At 44.2% G+C, this 20,492-nt stretch overlaps 1 protein-coding gene across 7 annotated transcripts in view; it reads right to left on the minus strand.

The window, feature by feature from the left end:
* Positions 1-20,492, minus strand: part of PPM1L (protein phosphatase, Mg2+/Mn2+ dependent 1L) — a 313,084-nt gene that overhangs the window by 91,037 nt on the left and 201,555 nt on the right. The window contains exon 2 of one of the 7 annotated variants that reach the window (XM_072618583.1): positions 10,273-10,422. The exons of the other annotated variants lie outside the window; for them this stretch is intronic. The gene's annotated coding sequence lies outside the window, so the exon portion shown is untranslated. The remainder of the gene's footprint in view (positions 1-10,272; positions 10,423-20,492) is intronic. 7 annotated transcript variants of the gene reach the window in all.

Raw genomic sequence — 20,492 nt, forward strand, 5'->3', positions numbered from 1 at the left:
CCATATTTCCTTCCCAATTAGATTATTTTTTTCTGTCAAAACCACAATGCAAAGCTGGATAAGACTGGGGTCCATTCTTTCCATGACTTTTTACAAACTATGTCATTTCTGGGTACAGGCTATTTTCATTGTGAGAGGTTCTGTAACCTATGGAGGAAAATGGCCCCAGGCCAACTTTTCCCTCTTTCCAGACTGTTAGACTCAGCTGATATTCTACATGCATTCATATGATAATTTCACCCTATGTTCAAGAGAAGCCTATATAGATTCTCTGCCAGATTATTAATTTCCTGTGGAAATAACAATACTATATGAGGAAGCAACAGACAACAAAAAGAAGTTAAAATTCTAGAATCCCAGTGGAATTCCACAACCTGAATGTAATCATAATGCTGCATTATTCAAACAATCCTCCTGTGCTACGTCTCGGGAGTAATAACAGGTCTCTTTCTTTGCTGTCTTTATAGCAGGGGAAACTGAGGAGTAGATTCTCTGTGGGACATTTATAGGAGAACATGGGCAAGCATCCCCAAAAGGGGGAGGCAGGGATGGGTTCAAGTCAGTGCTGCTGGAGAGAAGAACCAGATGTTTAAGCGGTACCTGAGCATGACTATGTCCAGGACCTAGGACAGGTGCTTAATGTATGCTTATTGCATTGACCTGAAGTGGAACAGGAGGCACAGCGAACAGAATGCTTGACCTGGAGTTGGGAAGACATGAATTCGAATCCAACCCCGGATACTTAGTAGTTGTGAGATCTTGGGCAAGTCACTTAACTTGTTTGTCTCAGTTTCCTCATCTGTGAAATGGGGAAAATTAACAGCATCTACCTGGCAGGTTTGTGAGATTAAAATCAAATATCCATAAAGTACTTCAAGAATCTTAAAGTAGTGTATGTAACCCTAAAGTAAACATATATAGGTATATTTATATATATGTATGTAACCCTAAAGTATACATATATATACACATATATAAAAAGTAACCCTAAATATACATATATATGCTGTCATCATCATCATCATCATCATTATCTGTGGTGGTTAATGCCACTAGAAAGAAAATTATCATTAAAGTCTATACTCTTAAATTTTACCCGCAGGGAGTTTAAATTCTGGGCCAGTCAAACCAATTGTTCATTCTAGAAATGACAAATGATTATCATGGTCTATCTCCTTTCCTTATGGAATGCTTCATACTTTTCAAGGTATTCTCATATCTAAATCTGAAGCAGGGGACACATGTTCTTTTTGATAAGACCTGATCAGAGCTGGTCCCTACAAAAAACTTTCCAAAGGCTCCTGCTGGTTGGATAAGGACCACTCTCATGACTGCAGTTAGAGAAGGGCATTTCAGTCCCCAGCAAATAGAACTGCTCTATGTTGTTAGCGGCTGCCATTTAGAAGTTCAATTCCCAAATCTGCTCACTTACAGACAGAAACCTGATTTGGAGCAGCCCAATGAACCCAGCCCAAAGGTGAAGATTCACTGAGTCACTGCATCGATTAGGGCCATCAGCAGTGACCCATGCTAAGCCAAGAATATATCACTGCACAGGAGGTCTCTGCAGGATTTATTTGCTCAAACACCTCCTACGACTAAGTACCATCAGAATGGAAACTGGGCAAGTGGGGAGTGTTTCATCCCCCCTCTTGTGTACTCAGTGCCCAAAGTGCTATGTTTGGAATGATATTATACTCTACTATGAGGTTACTATGGGCATCATATATGGCGGGTGATCATGCTCATTCATTGGATTCATATTTCTATAGGACTTGAAGGTTTTCAAAATACTTTCCTCACAACAACCCATCAGGTAGGTAGCATATGTGTCTTCATTCCCATTTTACAAATGAGCAAAAAGGAGGCTCAGAGAAATTATTTATTAGGTCTTATGACCTTGAGCAAGTCACTTGCTTCTCTAGGTCATCTATGAAAACAGGTGAGATAAGAAGATGGGAGGCAATATAGTGCAACAAAAAGGGTGATGAGCTTGGGAGTCCCTAGCTTTGAGTGCAAATCTTGGCTGTCACTCCAATCCACGAGACTTTGAACAGGCCCCTCACTTCTCAAGGTCTCTGCTTCCTCCTCTGTAAAACAAAGGGATTAGTGGGCCTGGAGAGTTTTCCTTAGGACTCCGGATTTATGACTTGATGCTTGCTAAAGCCCCTCCCAGCTCTAACGACTGTGACCTCCCAGGTCACAGGGCTAGTAGGTCTAGGAACTAGGACAAGAACTTGGGTCCCTTGAGGTCAAGAACTCGGGGTTCTTTCTGCTGAACTTCTTTGTCTCATTCATTCATGAATCACTTCTATGGTCAAGGAATTAGACATTTCCTGCTTGGCTCCAAAAGGCAGAACTACAAGGAATGGATAGACATGGCAAAGAGGCAGATATAGGTTGATCAGGACCAACTTCCTAACTGTTGTCTAAGAGTGGGCTGGGCTCCCCCTCCTGTGAAGCCTTTATGCAGAGGCAGGAGGACCAGCTGTCAGGTGTAATGCAGACATTCCTTTTCTCAGACCTAGGGTAGACTGGGTGACCTCTGAGGTCCCTTCCAACTCAGAGAATCTATGAATTACATGAATATATTATTCAGTGAATGCAAGGTCACATGGGATTCAAACTATTAACATACCCTTCTCCTTCCAAAGAACAAATGAATCATGTATCATTTTTAAAGGGTCATCTGCCTGAACAGCACACCAACCTAGGAATGCTTGGAATAGTCTCCAATGTTAAAAATGGTGCCAGTGGTAAAAGACAATTAATTAGCATATAGGCACAGTACCTGACACACTGTAGGCACTTAAATGCCCACTGACTATTGACTACTTTCTCCCTTAGAAAGATTAACAAGAAAGGAGCTGAAGACCTTTGGTGGTCCCAGATTCATGGGAGAGATTCAGGCACCGTGTTGGGGAAGAGAGCCACTTATTTGTGGTTTGTATACAAAGCTTTATTTTGGGGTAGAGATGGCAAGACGTTAACACGGTATATTAAGGAGAGTGTGCTTCCCCAGAACCACTACCTCCTTCCTGCGAAACCTTTGGTAGTAAAACACACACCTGTACTCACATTGCCCCCTGCTGTCTGGTGCCCACATAAGCAAACAAAAACAGACTCAGCAGGTATGAGCAGAAGCTTTACTGGTCCAAACTGAAACCCTTCCTTAATACTAAGCATCAGGTTGTGTTCATCCTTCATTTTTGAAGAAGATCATGACAACAGAGAAGTGACTTGACTAGCACTGGACTTTGTTTTGAGGGAGGGAGGGCTGTGCAAGGTCACCAGGCTCACTTTCTCCTCCTGAGTCGTCTGGGTCCAGTGATCAGATATTCATCAAGATGACTGGAGACTGCCCAGGATACAGTGGGAGACCTGGGCCTTTTTAGGCTAAGGTCTTTTCAGGTACTCACTTAAAGTGAAGTAATGCCCATTCAGTGAATGAGCCTCTTTAAAAGTGGTCAGCGAATGGCCCCTTTAATGGGCAAAAAAAAAAACTTAAAAAAACCAAGAAATTACAAGAATCCATGGAGCAGATGACACGATGCCCTTTGTGCTCAACATCAATCTCCCCACATGAGGATAAGAATATGCCATTCACACACAGAAAGTACTGGAACTCAATACAAAGACCACTAAAATATTCCACATGCCATATTAAAGTAGGTCAGAGGTCACTGCCTCACACTGTGGAGGGCACACCCCAAATGGAAGAGCCAGGATCAACCTACAGGACACAAGAAACGACAGGAAAACAAACGTTTTTGCAAAACAACACATCTATGCCACAAATGTATCCTCCAGTAAGTGGTTCTCATTATCACTGCTGCCTCCGTCAGATCTGAGATTTAATGAGTGTGGATACTCATGGCCCTTTCACTGATGCAGATGGGCAATATGACCGGATGCCACAGTCTTCCAGAGTGTCTGCTGCTGTAGGAGGATAACTTTCAAGGGCCAGAGATGGGACTTGAGTTCATGGCTGCCTGACTCCAAGGCCAAACCTCTAACTGATGCTCTATGAGAGTCCATTCCTAAGGATTAAGAGGGTACCATAGGAGTAAGAGGGCACTATGGGGGTGGGGGAGGAAGGATCAATCAAAGGAGATGTTTTCAGAAGAGTTCATAAACAGGTTTTCATTTTTTCCCCAGTCCTAATTTATCTCCCTTCTTCTACCCCTCCTCTCCCCATTGAGAAGGAAAGAAATACAGTGCTCATCATACAGATGAAGTCACACAAAACACGTTTGCACTTTGGCCATGTCAGAAACAGGTTTCAAGGTGAGCGATTTGTCAAGAGGAGAAGGTGGCCTTCTGGGTAGAGGGAAATGAGAAATGAGGCTAGTCACAGAGACATGAGCAGGGGAGCTCCAGAGTGTGTGATTCCTACACTGAGTTCATGCTTAGTGTGTTTGATGAGAGAGCACAGGAAGATCGTGAGGAGGAAGATGAAATGGTGGCAAGGCAGCTCCCAGGGGTAGGATGGTTTGGTGGGTAGAAAGGGCACTGAGGAAGCTGAGGGTCAATCTGTGTGAAGTGCAGGTTCTGGATGAGGGCGAGAGCTTAGAAATATAAAGAGGCAAATTCAAAAGACAAGGCATAAATGCCAACAGCAGGTCTGGGGGGCAGATCAGATGCACACAGGGAAGGAGGAAGGGCCAGGCAAAGTACGAGAGAGCTGGGGAGTGGGGGACAAAGAAGGGAGGAGGGGAAAATGCTCCGGAGAATGGTAGTTCTCTTGCTCTTAATGGAGGAAACTGAGAAGGGGCAGATTTGAGGGTTAAAATGAGCCCTCATATTTGTGTAAACATGTTTAAGCTTAAAGATAAGCAACTGCTCCTCCAAGTTTTAAGAAACAAAAAACTCTACGAAATCTTACTTTCAAAATAGTGCTAAGAATTCTTTTTTCTACTATTAAGCCTGGGGAGAACTGAATTTCAGTTGTTGGGTCTAAAGTGTTTCAAAGTGCCTTTGGGAACAAATTCTGTGGCTAAGATTCAATGATTCTAGCACCTCTCCAAAGATATCCATCCTAAAAGCCTCCCCAAGCCCACCTCTGTCTCTGGCACGATCCCCAGGTCTCCCCAGCTCTAATTCATTAATCAACAGGCAAGTATGAAGCTTGCCAGGCGCTGAGGACCCTTGTAGGATCTGGGCAAACCATGGGGCCCTTCTGACCCTGATTCCTCTTGTAAAATAAAGATAACCGGATGGTTGTGAGGACCCAGTGAGACACAGTTGGCCAACAAACAAGTATTTATTAGGCACTTCCTTTGTGTTGGGCACTTTGCAAACTCTAGAGTGCCAGACGGAGGGATGGTGGTGGGGAACAGACCTGCAATTTCGCTGGGAGAGGGTCTTGGCTCAGAGTTGCCAGGAGCACTGAGAAGGTGAATAACCGACCTTGTCAGTGTGGCAGGACCAGATCCTCCTGGCTCCAAGGTTGGTTCTCTTTTTGACTCGTCAGGGCTTGATTCCAGTGCCACCTCCTTTCATGATCTGGGTGAGTGCTGTGTTCGCCTGGTGGAACGTGAGCTTCCTGAGGGCAGGACAGAGTTTTCATTCTGCCACGTTCTCCTCAAGAGGAGAAGGTCTAGCTAAGAGACAATCAGCACTCGTGGAGCTTGGACTGGGTCCTACATAAAACCAGTTCCTGCATTTTTGAGTCTTCTGACTTCCTTTTGACTTCATTAAGCATATTTCACTCTAATTTTATGGCAAACTGACATCTGAGCCTCGAGGAATCTTCACGGCCCATTGAGTTGGATGGGACAAATACTCCCTTTGAGGAGGCAACAGTAGAAGGTTTTGTAAAGTTTTATTTACACAAACGTCTCTGTGCTCCCACATGCTGTGCTGTGCTGTGCTGCGCAGGCACTGAATCCTCTTGGAACCAGCTGTGGTGCAGCCTGGAAGGCGGATGGGAATGAGGACAAGGACCAGGTCAGAAGAAGACAGGGCCAGGTCTCTGGGCCAAAGACAACTGCAAAGGGCAGCTGCTCCCCCTGCCCCCCCAACATGCTGGGTTTGCCTCCCTGAGCACACAAGCCTAGGCACCAAGGAAGGGCGGGGAGAAGGGGAAGCCACCCTGGATATAATTGTTAGGAAGGAGCTGAATTCCAGGGAGAGGTAACGTTGGTAGGTTTGTGTAAAGAACAGGAGAGGTCACATGGCACCAGCAGGACCTGGGAGGGGAGCTAGGAGCCAGGACAGCCGGAAGAGGCTGAACATTCTGATGTGGGCAAGGTTTCACTGCCCTTGCAGGATGCTGGCTGTACGTGATGCTCTGGCAGCAGTGAGAGGCACAGCCTCGCACTTTAATTTACTCTTGTCTACCATGGAATCCATCTTCCTTATGGTAACATATCATTAACTCCTGACAGCTGCTCTTTGGCTCCAGGCTCTTTTGGAAAACAATGTCAGAATGAGTCCACTCGCCTGCTCGGAAAGGAGTGCAGGATATTAAATTAGAAAGCAACAAGGACGAGATTGAGTTATTCTTCCCTCTGTGAGGGCTGGTAGGATTCTGGCTGGCAACAACACCCTCCGCCATTTTGAGCCTCACTGGGAATATCACATAAATGGAGGGAAACATCAGCGTTGGTGGCCACCCTCTCCGCTTTCACTCCCAAATCCAGGATAAAGGGCCAACCCGAGGACCCTAACTGAAGCTGAGTGAGATCACCTGGCAACATTCAAAGTTGGAGGGGCTGGGGAATCAATGCAAAAATCATGCAAAAACAAAACAAAATGACCTAATCATCCATTACTTTTGATGAAGCAGTCCCACCAATGGAAGCAAACTCTGAGGAGGTCAAAAACAGAATCAAAGTCCTAGCACGGACCAAAATCGCCAGATCAACACTTCTTTTCTTTGGTGACACAAAGTGGGAATAGTGGGACACAAAACGTGGTAGGTGTGCACACCCATGCAGTATTGTGGTAAGAAGGGACCAAAATAAAGAATTCTAATGAAAAGAATGTGATGAACAAATAGGGGACAAAAAGTAAGCAGAACTCTATGACCATATACACACAACGGCTAGAATCATAAAGAATGAAAAGAACATGAAAAAGAAGTCAAACTGTAAGTACACAAAAAAAGCTAGTGCTTGGCCCGGAGAAAACATAATCAAGATAGACTTCTCTCTTCTCTGGACAGACAATACATAACACCGCCATCCCACCCCACCCCCACCCAAGACTACAAGCTTCTTGAGGGCAGGGAACTCTGTCTTACACATTTATGTGCCCCTCACATCTACCAAAAAACCAGGCACATCACTGACCTTCAGTGATATCATGGAATATTTACTGGTTCAGGAGGCAAAAGACCTGGCTCTCTCTCTAATTAGATACATTAGCTTGGACAAATGACATCTCCGCTCTGGCCTTTGGTCCTCATTTGTTAAGGAAGAGTATTGGATCAGATCTGGCGGCAATTCACCTGGGATCCATGGACGGGGTCTACATCTGAAGTGGGGGGTGGGGGGTGTGGGGGGTCTGTGAACCTGAATGGGGAAAAATTGCATCTTTCTTTTTACTAACCTCTAACTGAAATTTAGCACTTCCTTCAATAATGCGTGTAGGCAACAAAGCAGAGTAGTATGAGCAGCACCTGGGATTCTGTCGCTAATAGAAATCACAGATCTTTTCATATCACATTAGTTGTTGCAGCTACTTCTAAATATCACTCCCACTCATCATGACTTCAAAATTATTGCAATGAGACCTGCCACTAGATAGATGGCTCTATCACAAATTTGGTTTTTTAATTATTTTGATAATTATTTCAATATAATTGCTTCCCTTTGTCAGCCTATGTATTTTATTTTATGAATTTAAAAACATGACTGAGAAGGGGACCACACGTTCCACAAGACTATCAAAGGGGCCCATGACATGAAGGTTAAGAACCCGTGGATTAAATGACCTTTAAAGAGCCTTCCACCTCTAAGGATCCACACATCTCTGTTGAGTAACTAAACGACAAGGGATATGGGTGAATTTCTAATTTTATGTTTTATCATCGCTCTACAGAGAATGTAGCATTGTGAACAGAGAGCCAGCCTCAGAACCAGGAAGACTTGGGTTTAGTCTCACCTCTGACATATTTGTTGTGGAACTAAATATCGGGAATCACTTAACATCTCAATACTCCAGGAGACTCTCCAGGTGCACTATAAGCAGAGAAGGTACCAGCTTTCATGGGCAAAGGGAGCTTCCTCATTCAGGAGTTTCTTACAACAATAATGAGAAGAAAGAGGAGGAGAAGAGGGATATGGAGAGGAGATACAGAGGACTGCTCACTGGGTTTCAGAGATCAAGGATGCCTCTAAGATACCTTCAATCAAAGGCCCACAATCTGTAATCTCATCCAGGTAAGACTGGAAAAATGCACCCAACAGATCCTGGACTCTCTCAACCAATGCCCCTTAGACACCTTGACAGCACAATACAGGAAAACTGATCAGCACCCATACTCATTCCAGGTATGAAAGTAGAAGCCCAGTCTCACCTTCTCCAGGAAGGCCTCTCACCTTCTAAGGATGAGCATCACCTCACACTGATTGAGCACTGGGAGGCTTACACACCAGTCTCTCCCAACCCTAGACTCCTACAGTGAGGATCACCCAACTTTGAACTTCACTGGACCCTATGGTAGGTTGCTGTCTTCTTGATTTGAGAGCTGATTCTATCTCCCCTACAAGAATGTAAGCTCTCCAAGGACAGGGACCTACCTCGGCCTTCATTTCTATTCCATCTAAGCCAGTCCAATGATACGCACGTGATAAGAACTCAAGGAGAATTATGGTTTTGGCATTAGAGGATCCATATAACCATCCACCTCCATCATATATTCACTGTGCAGCCACAGACAAGCAAGTTATCTCTCTGACCCTCAGTTTTCCCATCTTTAAAATGTGGGAAATGATACCAATTGCCCAGCCTATCTCATTAGGATGAGAAGAGATCATTGAGTGATATCCCCAAAGAGTTTTGGGGCTGCAATACCTCAGATGTTCGTGCTTGCTATTATGAAAAGCACTGGGTATGGAATCAGAGGGCCTGCCCTCACCTTCAGGCTCTGTTCATCTGTGTGCCTTCAGATCAATCACTTCCCTCTCATGGCTTCAGTTTCCCCTTTGGGTAAAATAAGGGGTGGGACTAGATGAACTTGAAGGTTCCTTCCAGCTCTAACTCTTGTGATCCAGGGAGGAGAAGGAGAAGGAGGAGGAGGAGGAGGAGGGAGAGGAGGAGGAGGAGGAGGTGGTGGTGGTGGTCACGGTGGTGGTTGGAGTTTTTGAGAGGTAGTTTGGCATAGTAGATGTGGCACTAGACCTCCACTCCGGAAGATCTGGGTTCAAATCCTGCTGCAGACACTTACTACTTGTGTGGCCTTAGACAAGTCACTTACCCTCTATTTCGGTTTCCCCATCTATAAAATGAAGGGATTCAATTTGCTGGCCCTGAGGTGCCTCTCAGCTCTCAGTCTGGAACCCTATGATCTTCTCATTAGCTTTAGTACTTTCTGATAGAATTAGAGATTTGAACTGCCGAGACACTGTCACAAGGATTGGTACCATCCCCGGGCAGCTCTCTAGCCAATATCAAAAGAAAAACAAGCAGCTGCTATTCCTCTTCACTTAATGTGCATTTCACTCACCAGTCACACAATAGTTCAGATCTCAAATTAGGCTTTCATAAAACACAATCTATTTTACCAAAGGCAATTCCTTCCTGTGACCACTAGAGGGTAAGAAGCAATTTGGCTACAGTATTTAATTTCAGAAAATAAATGTGTTCCCATCTTCTAGGAGAATTAGACTTTCAAAGATCACCAAAAGAAATCTCTAACAACCAAAGCATTCTAGGATGTGTATGAACAGGGGCAGGGAAGGAAGGGATGATGGTGAAATAAAAAAGTCAAGTCACCTTCCCTAAAAGGTTGACCATCTCTTAGAAGACCAAGCAATTAGAAGGATATCTGGGATGGCATTAACCAAGAAGTCAAAGATCCCATAAAGGTCTAGTGCAATGGCCTTTATCGTTCAAAATAATTCAGGCAAAATATTGAAATACAAAGAATCCCTGTCTATTGCTCCTGGCCTTTGGGAAGACTGGATTTTCAAAATATTTCACAAAGCAAGCTAATATTTTCTAGTCGGTTATTTTTTTCTTTTTCCTAATTAGCCATTAGCATTTAAGTTCTCCCTGTTTCTTTACTCTTTACAAAGTATAACTAACTCCAGATTAGAGATATACCTGTGCTACCTGCAGACATCTTCTTGAGACAATCAATACCACTGAGGATAAAAGTGGGGAAAGAACCTTTCTTCTTAAGTTATTTCAGAGGCAGTTTGTTCTTTTATGCTGTCTCTCACCACCCAGGATCTCATTAGTCAGTACTCTTTCCTGAAATAATTTCAAAATGAGCGTATTAATGATAAAGGCAGAAAGAAGACTCAAATTAGTCAGTCTGCAAATTATTGTCATTTTCAGAATTGCAAAAGATAGGAATATAAGAGCTTCTGGTGATGTGAAAAATAAGGGGTGATTGCAATTTTCATCTTGAAAATCTCTGATTTGGGCTTATCTTTTCTAATAAAGGAGCATGTCCCACTACCCATCTCAATTACATTTTAAAAGGGATAGAGCAGGGGAGCTTTCATGCACTTTGGTACCATGGTTCCTGCCAAATCAGCATCCTTTTGAGCTCACCAATCTCACAAATAGGCTAAACTCCTGGGACGTTATCTACAACTTCTATCAGCTTCAAGATTTTCTCTCCAGACTATGATGAAGTGGCCTACTTCCTGCCACAGACAGACTGGTCTATCTTAGGGCAGGGTAACAGCAATGCTGACTACAGGCTTTCTTCTCTGACTCCCTTCCTTACATTTTAAAAAAGTATCATTTAGCACAGCAGCGACCACAGTGTGTGACAGTTTTTCTGGTAGATTTGGATCTTCATAGCAATGCAAGGACATAAAAAAAAAAATCCCAATGGTCTTCTAAGGCAAAATGCCTTCCACATTCAGAGAAGAAACTGTGGAGTTTGATCGCAGAATGTAGCAGATCGTGTGTGTGTGTGTGTGTGTGTGTGTGTGTGTGTGTGTATTATGTTTTGGTTTGTTATATGATTTCTCCCATTTATTTTAGTTCTTCTACACAGCATGACTATAGTGAAAATGTATTCAATAGGAAAGTATGTATAGATCCTATGTAGGACTGTATGCCATCTTGGGGTGGTGAGAGGTAGGTAAGAGGAAAAAAAAAAATCTAAGTTTTATGGTAGTGATTATAGAGCATTAAAAATAAATAAAATGAATAAAAAAATTCAAAAAAGTATTTATTCATTTTATAATATTTAATCCTAAAGTATATATTTATATCCTCTATAATATAATGTAATTATATATTATATTAATGTTATAATATTTCATCTCAAAGCCATTACATTAAATAGTCACCTAAACTGTCCAAGCCTCTGTTTCTTCATCTGTAAAATAGAGACAAACTTGTAGTACCTAAGTCACAGGTCCTTACAGGTCTGGGGGTATGGGTGAAGAATAAAGTACCTTTCGGCAAAATATTTTCACAGCCATCAACTTCTATCATTCCCAAAGACTCTTAAAGACTCATGAGATTGGCAGGGAAAGGCCTCTCTAGTATTGTAGGTAATTCATCCATTCCCTGTTTCTTGTGAGGGCATTTCCCAGAGATCCATATCACACAAGTCCTCACTAACCCTTCTCACTTCCCAACACCCACCTATCCTCCCTTTCCTCCACGTATAAGACCTCACAGATTCTCCTACTGCCTCCTTCACCTGGGCTGCTCCAAAGGCCTGCAGGGACCCCATCCTTTGCCTCGGGCTGCCTTCGTTGGCAGCAGGTACAGCTCGTTTTCTAAGTCTGGACTCACATTATACATTGAGGTCTCAGGCACTGCCAGTCTCTAGTCCTTATAGAACATGGCTTTGATAAAAATCATGCCTTCATTTTCTACAAACAGAATGAAAGGTATCACTAGAGAAGAGGGCGTTGCCATGGCCCACAGGTGTTCTCATAAAAGCAGCTTCCAAAAGCAGTGACTTTAAAAACAAATTCTTCTTGTTTTCTAGTCCCAAGGAGACAGAAAATTGTTAGGGTAGAGGGGCAGCAGGCACTTACTAGTTGTGTGACATTAGGCAAGTCACTTAACTGCTGTTTGCCTCAGTTTCCTCATCTGTAAAATGGAGATAATCCTAGCTCCTACTTCTCTGGGTTGTTGGAAGAAAACATTTGTAAAGCACTTGGCACAGTGCCTGGTACACAGGAGGCACTCTTAGTGACGTGTCTCTACAGTGAGATGTATTAGAGAGGGTACCTGTATGTATTTGAAAGTAGAGGTCTCAGGTTCAAATCCCAACCCTGCCACTTACTACTGTGATCCTGGGCAAGTCCCCTAACCCAGACTTTCACTTTCCAGGGGGCTGGACAAGATGACCTCTAAGGTCTCTTCCAACTTCAAGTCTACTGCAAATGTTACGATTTATTTGAGTCTTGTCAATTCAATTCTCATAACACATTCTAAAGAAAAAGTCATCTACTCACTCCAATGTAACCATGCTTCCTCAGTGGCCACTCTCTTTTAAAAAAACCCCACCAAAATCCTTCTGAGAGATGTCATCCTAAAAATAGCTTCCTCCCAGAGCCCTTCATAAATCTCCTGCAAACGCAGGTGGCACCCAGCCAAAGCAGTCACATCAGATTACTTGGCTAGGTGATCGTCTGTCCTTTTTCAGCAGCCCTGGAAACAAGTACCAGCCAAATGATGTTTTTAAAGCACAGAGCCCTCTCGACTTATATAGACAAAAGTTGCCCCCATCTAAAGGATCCCTGATGAACCCCATTATGAGCTCTGCCACGCCTGAGCCCTTGCTATGCACACACCATAAAAGGAAACATGAGCTCCAACGGATTCTGTGCCAATTAGATTTTCAAGGTAGCCCTGGAATGCTAAGTAAGAACGGCCTTGGGGACCCAGAAAAAGACAGGACCAGTTGTTATAAATAAAGAATGAAGCACCTATGAGTTATTCATTTTTAAAAAGTCCAATGACAACAAGAGAGCTGAGCAGTAGAGCTCAGCCAAGCAACAAGACTGCCTGAATCCATGGGCAGACAAAGCCTTCTTCGGTGGGCAGCCAGGTCTCAAGCAGAGGGAGGCCAGGGCCAAGTGTCTATGGGGGCCACTGCACCATCCTTTCCTGGGGCCATCTTCTGCTACACAAGGGCTGACTAGTTCATACCTCACCAGAAAGCAGATCAGGAAAAAAAAAAGAGAGAAACAGAGGCAGACAGATAGAGAAAGAGAGAGACAGAAAAAGGATAGAAGAAAGAAAAGGAAGGAAGGAAGGAAGGAAAGAAGGAAGGAAGGAAGGAAGGAAGGAAGGAAGGAAGGAAGGAAGGAAGGAAGGAAGGAAGGAAGGAAGGAAGGAAGGAAGGAAGGAAGGAAGGAAGGAAGGAAAGAGATCTGGGGTGGTGACCAGCAGGCCCAGTTTGATGCTAGTGGGCCTGGTGCCCTCCAGCATAGCAAGCAATCTAAAGAAGATGCTTTAGTTCTGTGAACACATTGCTTGTCTAGAAATAGACAGGGTCAGGGTTAGCTTTACCTGCAGCAGAACAGTCAAGGGCTTACATGTGTCGGGAGAACATGAGGAAAGGTAGCCAGACCCAAATATCCCTGCCCCCTACCTCCTTCACTTAGCTCTCACACTTAGGACATCATGCTTTTGAGTGAAGGCTGTTTCCTCAAAATGCAAATGCCTCAACCTAAGAAGAACATTTGCAAGACCTTATCAGCCATGATCACCTGAGTCCAAATTAGTTCATATGAGCCTGGGCACAGATTACAGCTAGCTGAGGAAGGTTCTGACAAAGGAGAATGAGGAAGGGGGAAGGGGGGGGAAGAGAAGATGCATTTATTAAGTGCTTAATGTGTGCCAGGAGTTCTATTAAAGACATTACAAGTATTATCTCACTTGAGAAGGGGATGAGAAACCCAGAGTTTTGGGTGATATCCATGAAGTCAGGGCCTGTCTGAAAATCCCTGGAGATGCTGAAATGGCCTGGAAGCCCTGAGGTCAGAAGGGAGAGAGTCTAGGACAGACCTGACCATCCTCCCTCGGGTGGGCGACTATTCCGGCTCCTCTCACACAACTTCTGATCAGTCAAGAAGAGTGGTGGATGTGAAACCAGGGTCTTGGGTTCAAAATCCACCTCCGCCCCCTCAGACCAGTATGATCTTGGGGAAGTTACTTCTCTCTCCTGGCCCCAGTTCCTGTCTCTACACAACTGGCAGCTGGATGAGACTTTGAGAGTCCAAACAAGGCCAGGCTTCTAATATGGCCAGAGAGCTAGTTTTTGATTCTGTTTTCCTCAGGCCTGTGATTTCTTTGGGATGTGGACTGCAGGCATTTTACCAGTGGAGGTCAACAATCCTGCAATTTCTAGAGCTGTGTGGGACAGTGAGAAGTGAAAGCACTCACTTGTGCAGGGTCACTGGGTGACCTTATCCTGTATGTATTATATGTGTGTATATAAATATATATGTATATACATGCATAATTATACACACATATATGCACACTTATATATACATACACGTACATCATCCATCTGTCCATCCATTTGTCTGTCTGTCTATCTATCTCACAGAACTAGGGCTTGAACTCGGGCCTTCCTGACTCCAGGGTTGGATCTCTGTCTGTTGGAGAAACCAGAGTACCTCTCTTTTAGGAGTGGTTCAGCATCATTGTGAATCAGAGAAATTTTATAAAAATTCTATGCAGCTTAAAGGATTCACTCCCATCCATTTGGGGCATCTCACCTTCCAGATCTGCTCTGCCATCAAAGTACATGTGAGGTTAATTTAGCAAAACAAAAACAAAACATTATTGGCTCTTTCTCCCTCAAGCGCAAATGGTGAATGAATTTAGGTAAGTCTACTGAGAACCCATCTTGTTTTCATCTTTCTGTTAAGCAGGTATGATCCATCTTTTTTGCTACAAATGAGCCTTCTAAGGAAGACGGCAGAGTGACCTTCACTTGGGCCTGACTAGAAGCAGACTTGGAGGAACAGCAAAGATACAGCTGACCTGTGTAGTTGCTTCTCTTTTGGACAAGCCTGGCTGCTCATGTGCTGTCCCTTCTAAAGTGAAATGTATCCTTTCTGGACACTTAGTTTCCTTGGTTAATGTTGGGAAAACTCTCATAAACAAAGCAGTCTCCCCGAATGTTTGGACTGGAAAGGACCTTGAAATATCATCTAATCCAGCCCCTCATTTTGAGGCCCAAAGGGTGTGCTAGTAAATATTTAACAACTGGCTCTGAGGGAAAGAAAACAAAAAAGTACACCTGCCACACCTTTAGATTAATCTGCATTACTGACAGTAAGCTCAAACAATCAACAAAACCGTAAATCAAAACCTGGGATGCAGGCACACAGCCGTCTCCAGCCCATCCCAGAACTTTCCAAGATAAAAGATAGAACTAGGCCTTGTGAGACCAACTCCAAAGAGCTTCCCATGATGCCATGCTGTTTTCTTAACAAAGGACTGATGGCTATGCTCAAACCAAAGACTGGAAAGCATGAAGTTACAACTCAGGAAAAGGCCTTCAGGAAGCCTCCATTAGCCTCAACAGGTGATGGAAAGAAGGTGAATTCACAGGATGGATTTCATACTAAACTGAATGCACTTCAGAGACAAGGTCTCAGAGAGCCTGGCACACAGTAGGCCTTTAGTAAGGGTTGATTGGATTGGATAGGATTGGTATCGAATGAATCACTAGGATGGGGGAAGGAGAAAAAGAAGAGGGGAAAGAGGAGAAGGAAAAATAATAAGCAGAGATCATATATTTAGGGACCTTAGAGGTCAGCTAGCCCAGCCCTTCCATTTCACCTATCAGAAAAAACAGGCCCCAACCACTTGGCAATGTCACCAAAGCTGCAGGGGCAGGATTCAGACCCAGGTTCTCTGATTGTAGCCTGGAGGGAGGGGACAGAAGAGTGAGAATACTAGAAGCCCAGTGTGAACATGCAGACCGATCCCAGAGCAGTGGCAACGCTAGAGGAAAAACTCCTGATGCTGACCAGCAAGTGGCCAAAGGCTCCATTTCGGCCCATCACAATCTATGGCGTTGACCCCCAGACTTCTCCAGTGGAGCAGATGCATGCTGTATTCAGCTCATCCAGAAAGACTTTTCAAGGCTCACTACAAGGTGCCTGGATAAGCCCCACATTCTGTCCTTGCACTCAGGGCCACAGACTGGATGGGTGGGATCAGCCCATCTGCTCAGCCCCCCAAACTTCACAGTCTCCACTGGAGCACACACACCAATCACGACAATTTCTGATGCATGGAGTTCTGGGGGACATTCCTCCAGCAGCTCACGCCCATCAGGTGAGGTTCATCAAAACTGGGGGCAACAGAATCCAAAATGACTGGAAGCCAATCACTCTGGAAACACAGGCCCCTCTGGGGAGCTTTAGTCCCACTTGGCTGAATCTCCTTAAAAACATGGGTTATGGAAATCAGCCTGGAATTTCAGACGGTGGCAAGCAGAGACTAAAGCAAGGAACCCCTACCAATACCCTGGAGCCAGAAAGAGACTTTGCTCTTAAAAGTCTAAAAATACAGCCATGGCAAAACAGGAATCAAAGAGGCCTAATTACCATGTCCAGACCCCTTGGGCCACCATGTTATTAACAGGCTTCCTGCACACACGCACGCACGCACATGCACACACACACACACACACACACACACACACACACATTCTTTCCTGTTGGTCTGTCCCCACGCTTTCCTTGGTAGTTTGTAAGTCACAGGGAGGTCATTCTCTCCACCAATGAAGACCTGAAACTGTCCTGCAACTTAGGTGGTCTTAAAGTCTCTGGTCCAGAGCAGGCACTTAATAACGCCTGCTGAAAAATGCCATCCACATCCAGCAAAGGAACTATGCAGTCAGAACGCAGCACAGAGCAGGCTATTTTCTCTTTTGTTACGTTTGGTTTGGTTTCGTTTTTCTCATGCTTTCTCCCATTCGTTTTAATTTTTCTATGCAACATGAGTAATGTGGAAATGTGTTTAATAAGAATGTATGCGTAGGGCCCATATAAGATTGCATGCCATCTTGGGGACGGAGGGGAGAGAAAATTATAACTTATGGAAATGATGGTTGAAAATTGAAAACAAATAAATTTGGAAGACAAAAAAAATAAATGCTTGCTGAGTTGACCTGAGAGGTCAACTGAGAGGGCCACTGAGCCGGTAAATATGTTAGAAGTAGGACTTGAACCCAGATCTGCCTGAGTCAGATGCAGGCTCTGCTATCAGGCTGACTCTCCAGATGGACACACAAGTATAATTCAATTGAAAAATTATTAAGGACCTAATATGTAGAAGACATTGTTTACAAAGACAAAAATGATGGTCCCTACCCTCTGCCTACAAGACAGAACATGTAAGAGATACCTAAGTACATCTGTATAATTTCAAGGAGAGAACAAGTACCACTGGGGAGGTGGTGGTGGCCAGGAAAGGTACCTAAACTCTGATCGGAAGGAAGTCAGGGCTTCTAAGAGGTGGGGCGTCCTTTGTATAGTGGGGACGGACAGCCTGTGCCAAGTGTACTTGGGTGAGAGATAGAAAGTGGCACCTACATCATGCTGGGGATCAGCCAGGAAGCCAGTGGGGCTGAAACACAGACTGGGATCTCCCAGGTGAAGGACCTAGCTGCACAGGCCTACACTTTATAGACTTGAGAGAGCTGCCCAGAATGCTGAGAGGTTAAATAAGTGACTCTCACCCAGGGTCACACAGCCACAATGTGCGTGAGGTAAAACTCGAACCCAGATCTTTCTGGCTTCTGGACCACATATCAATCCACTACAGCACAAAATGCTCTTGTGATGGGAATAATATGAAATAAGACTGGGGAAAGACTCGTCACAAACAGGAACCAAAAAAATTCCCCACAAGATGAAAATCAGTGAACATTTGGCAAAAAACACATCACACATAAATAATGGAACCAAGCCCTGTTGTCCCCTTCTAGGACATGAGAACTACATAAGTTCTGTGAACCTCTCTGAGTTTTCTGTAATTCAAATAACCAAGAGTTATCCAATTAATATTCATTAATTACATTCGTGAATCTCTTACTTGGGGTTTCTAATTAAGAGTCACCAAAAATGGTTAATGGAATAGACAATGATATAAGGATTGTAATGGTATAAAATACATATCATTTTATATTATTTTGACAGAATGTGAAAAGAAACAGGGACTGGATCCATGTCCTCACTGGAATGAGGAAACTCCTTTCATCAACACAGGTCCCCCCAACCTCTGCCATGTCTAGTCCTAGACAGTTGCCCAGGGCTCTGAATCAGAAGTCAAGGTTGCTTGGCCGGTACATGTGCTAGATATGGGGACTCAAAGCCAGGCCTTTCTGGTTTTCTCTCCACTGCGCCATGCTGCTTCTGATTACTCACATGCCATTTGACAATGAGAGGCAACAGCACAGAGTGCCACAGGTCATACTGCCCATGAAAGTGCCTCACAGACTAGCAAGAACCATATCAAAAAAAGTGCAAGCTATTATTGTTCCATGTACCATTTGGATCCCAAAAGGGGGTGGGGTAGAGTTAGAGAGACAGAGAGAGGGAGGATGCAGATCTTCTCTGTGGAGTCATCAGGGCATGTGACAGACTATGGGGAGGCTGCCATCTTGGTACAACTGTGGGAGGGCACAACTAGGAACAATGGGGAAATTGGAATGCGCAGAACCACCTCCTGTTGTGGGGACTCCTCTTTGCCCAAAGGCTGGATGATGACCTCACTCCAATGGGCGTCAACACACATGGCCACTAAAGTCCTTTCCAACTCGGAGAGTTCATTCTTTAAACACTGAAGGGAATCCACCAGGTACATCAGTCTTTCTCAAAATTCCATACCCAGATCACGGTGTCTGGAAGGGAGCTGAGAATGATATACTTCAAGGTCATGGTGATTTTCCCTGGACTCTTAACTTTCAGAAACTGGGCCATAGCTGCAGAAAAGGAATGAGGAACTTCATCTGCTATTCCCCATATTTAAATAAAGTACAAAAATACTCTCCAATGCCAAAGAGAAATCAGTTCTGTATTACCAATGCTGCCCAGCCCCCTGGGCTAGCAAAGGAGCTCAGGCAGATATACCGCGTGGTAACCAGTTACTGTTTCCAGCTGTACAAACTACTAAGCCTCCATAAACACCTTGTCCACAGATGTGTACACTCCAAAGGTCTAGAAATCACAAGCTCATCTCATCTCATCTATCCCCAAAAGGGATTGCTATCTACCATCTTAATAACATTGACATTTTTTTTAAAAAATGGTGTGTGTGTAATGGAATCACAGTACAGTAAATAAAGACCTAGTCTCAAAGTCAGGAAGCCCTGGGTTCAAGCTTTTCCTCTTTACCCCTCAGTGCCCTGCACAGTGGAAAAGGTGCCCATCTGCATTGGCTGAGGGCATTTCATCATCTAGGAGTTCTGTTCTGATCCTTTTATAAAAATGAAAATGTGCTTCTACAGGAGGTTAAGGGAAATACAAGAAATGGCTCTGACCATAAGGAGCAGCCCTGGGGCAGCAGGCATCTTCCATTAGATTTTTCCCAATAGATGCATGGGGCCCACATGAACAGCTCACTGGGTTCCTGAGAAGATGCCCCAGAAAGGCCAGAGTCTGATCACTGAGGCTCTCCACCAGCCCCTTGAAGCCACATGGCCCACTTATTGTGTCACCTAATTGGTAAATGGCCTTCAGGCTGAGTCTGTAAGTCTTTTTCATTTGGGTCCTGTGCATATTCCTTATCATTATTCCAATGAGCCCCATTCAGGTTCAGTTTTGAGTCCCTTTTTCTTCTTAAACTATCCATCTGCAGAGGTCCACTTCCAGCAGGGATGCATAACCTGGGTCTTGTTTTTTTAAAGACCACATTAACTACTTCAGTGCAATTTGTTTCTTTTAGACTCCTATTATTCTACTTTATGCACTGAAAACCATTATTCTGAGAAGGCGCTATATTGCCACAGGAGTCCAAGATGCAAAAAAAGGCTCAGTGTCCTGGGAAAGGCAACACAGCACAGCAGAGAGTCAGGAAGCTCCAGAGCCCTGCTTCTGTCACACACTACCCATGAGACCCTGGGCACAGCATCATCGTTAACAGGTCTCCTTAAAGCTGCACAAAAACGCTGGGAGGTAAGTACTGTTACCTCATTTTACCAATGGGGCAAATGAGGCATTTTACAGTGCAGATAGGTGACAAAGTGGACAGAGTACCTGGCCCAAAGTCAAGAAGACTCATCTTTATGAGTTCAACTGGGCAAGTCACTTTACTCTGTGCCTCATTTTTCTCACATCAAATGAGCTAGAGAAGGAAATGGCAAAGCA

Source organism: Notamacropus eugenii, chromosome 6, assembly GCF_028372415.1.
Source record: "Notamacropus eugenii isolate mMacEug1 chromosome 6, mMacEug1.pri_v2, whole genome shotgun sequence".
In the NCBI taxonomy this organism is placed as follows: domain Eukaryota; kingdom Metazoa; phylum Chordata; class Mammalia; order Diprotodontia; family Macropodidae; genus Notamacropus; species Notamacropus eugenii.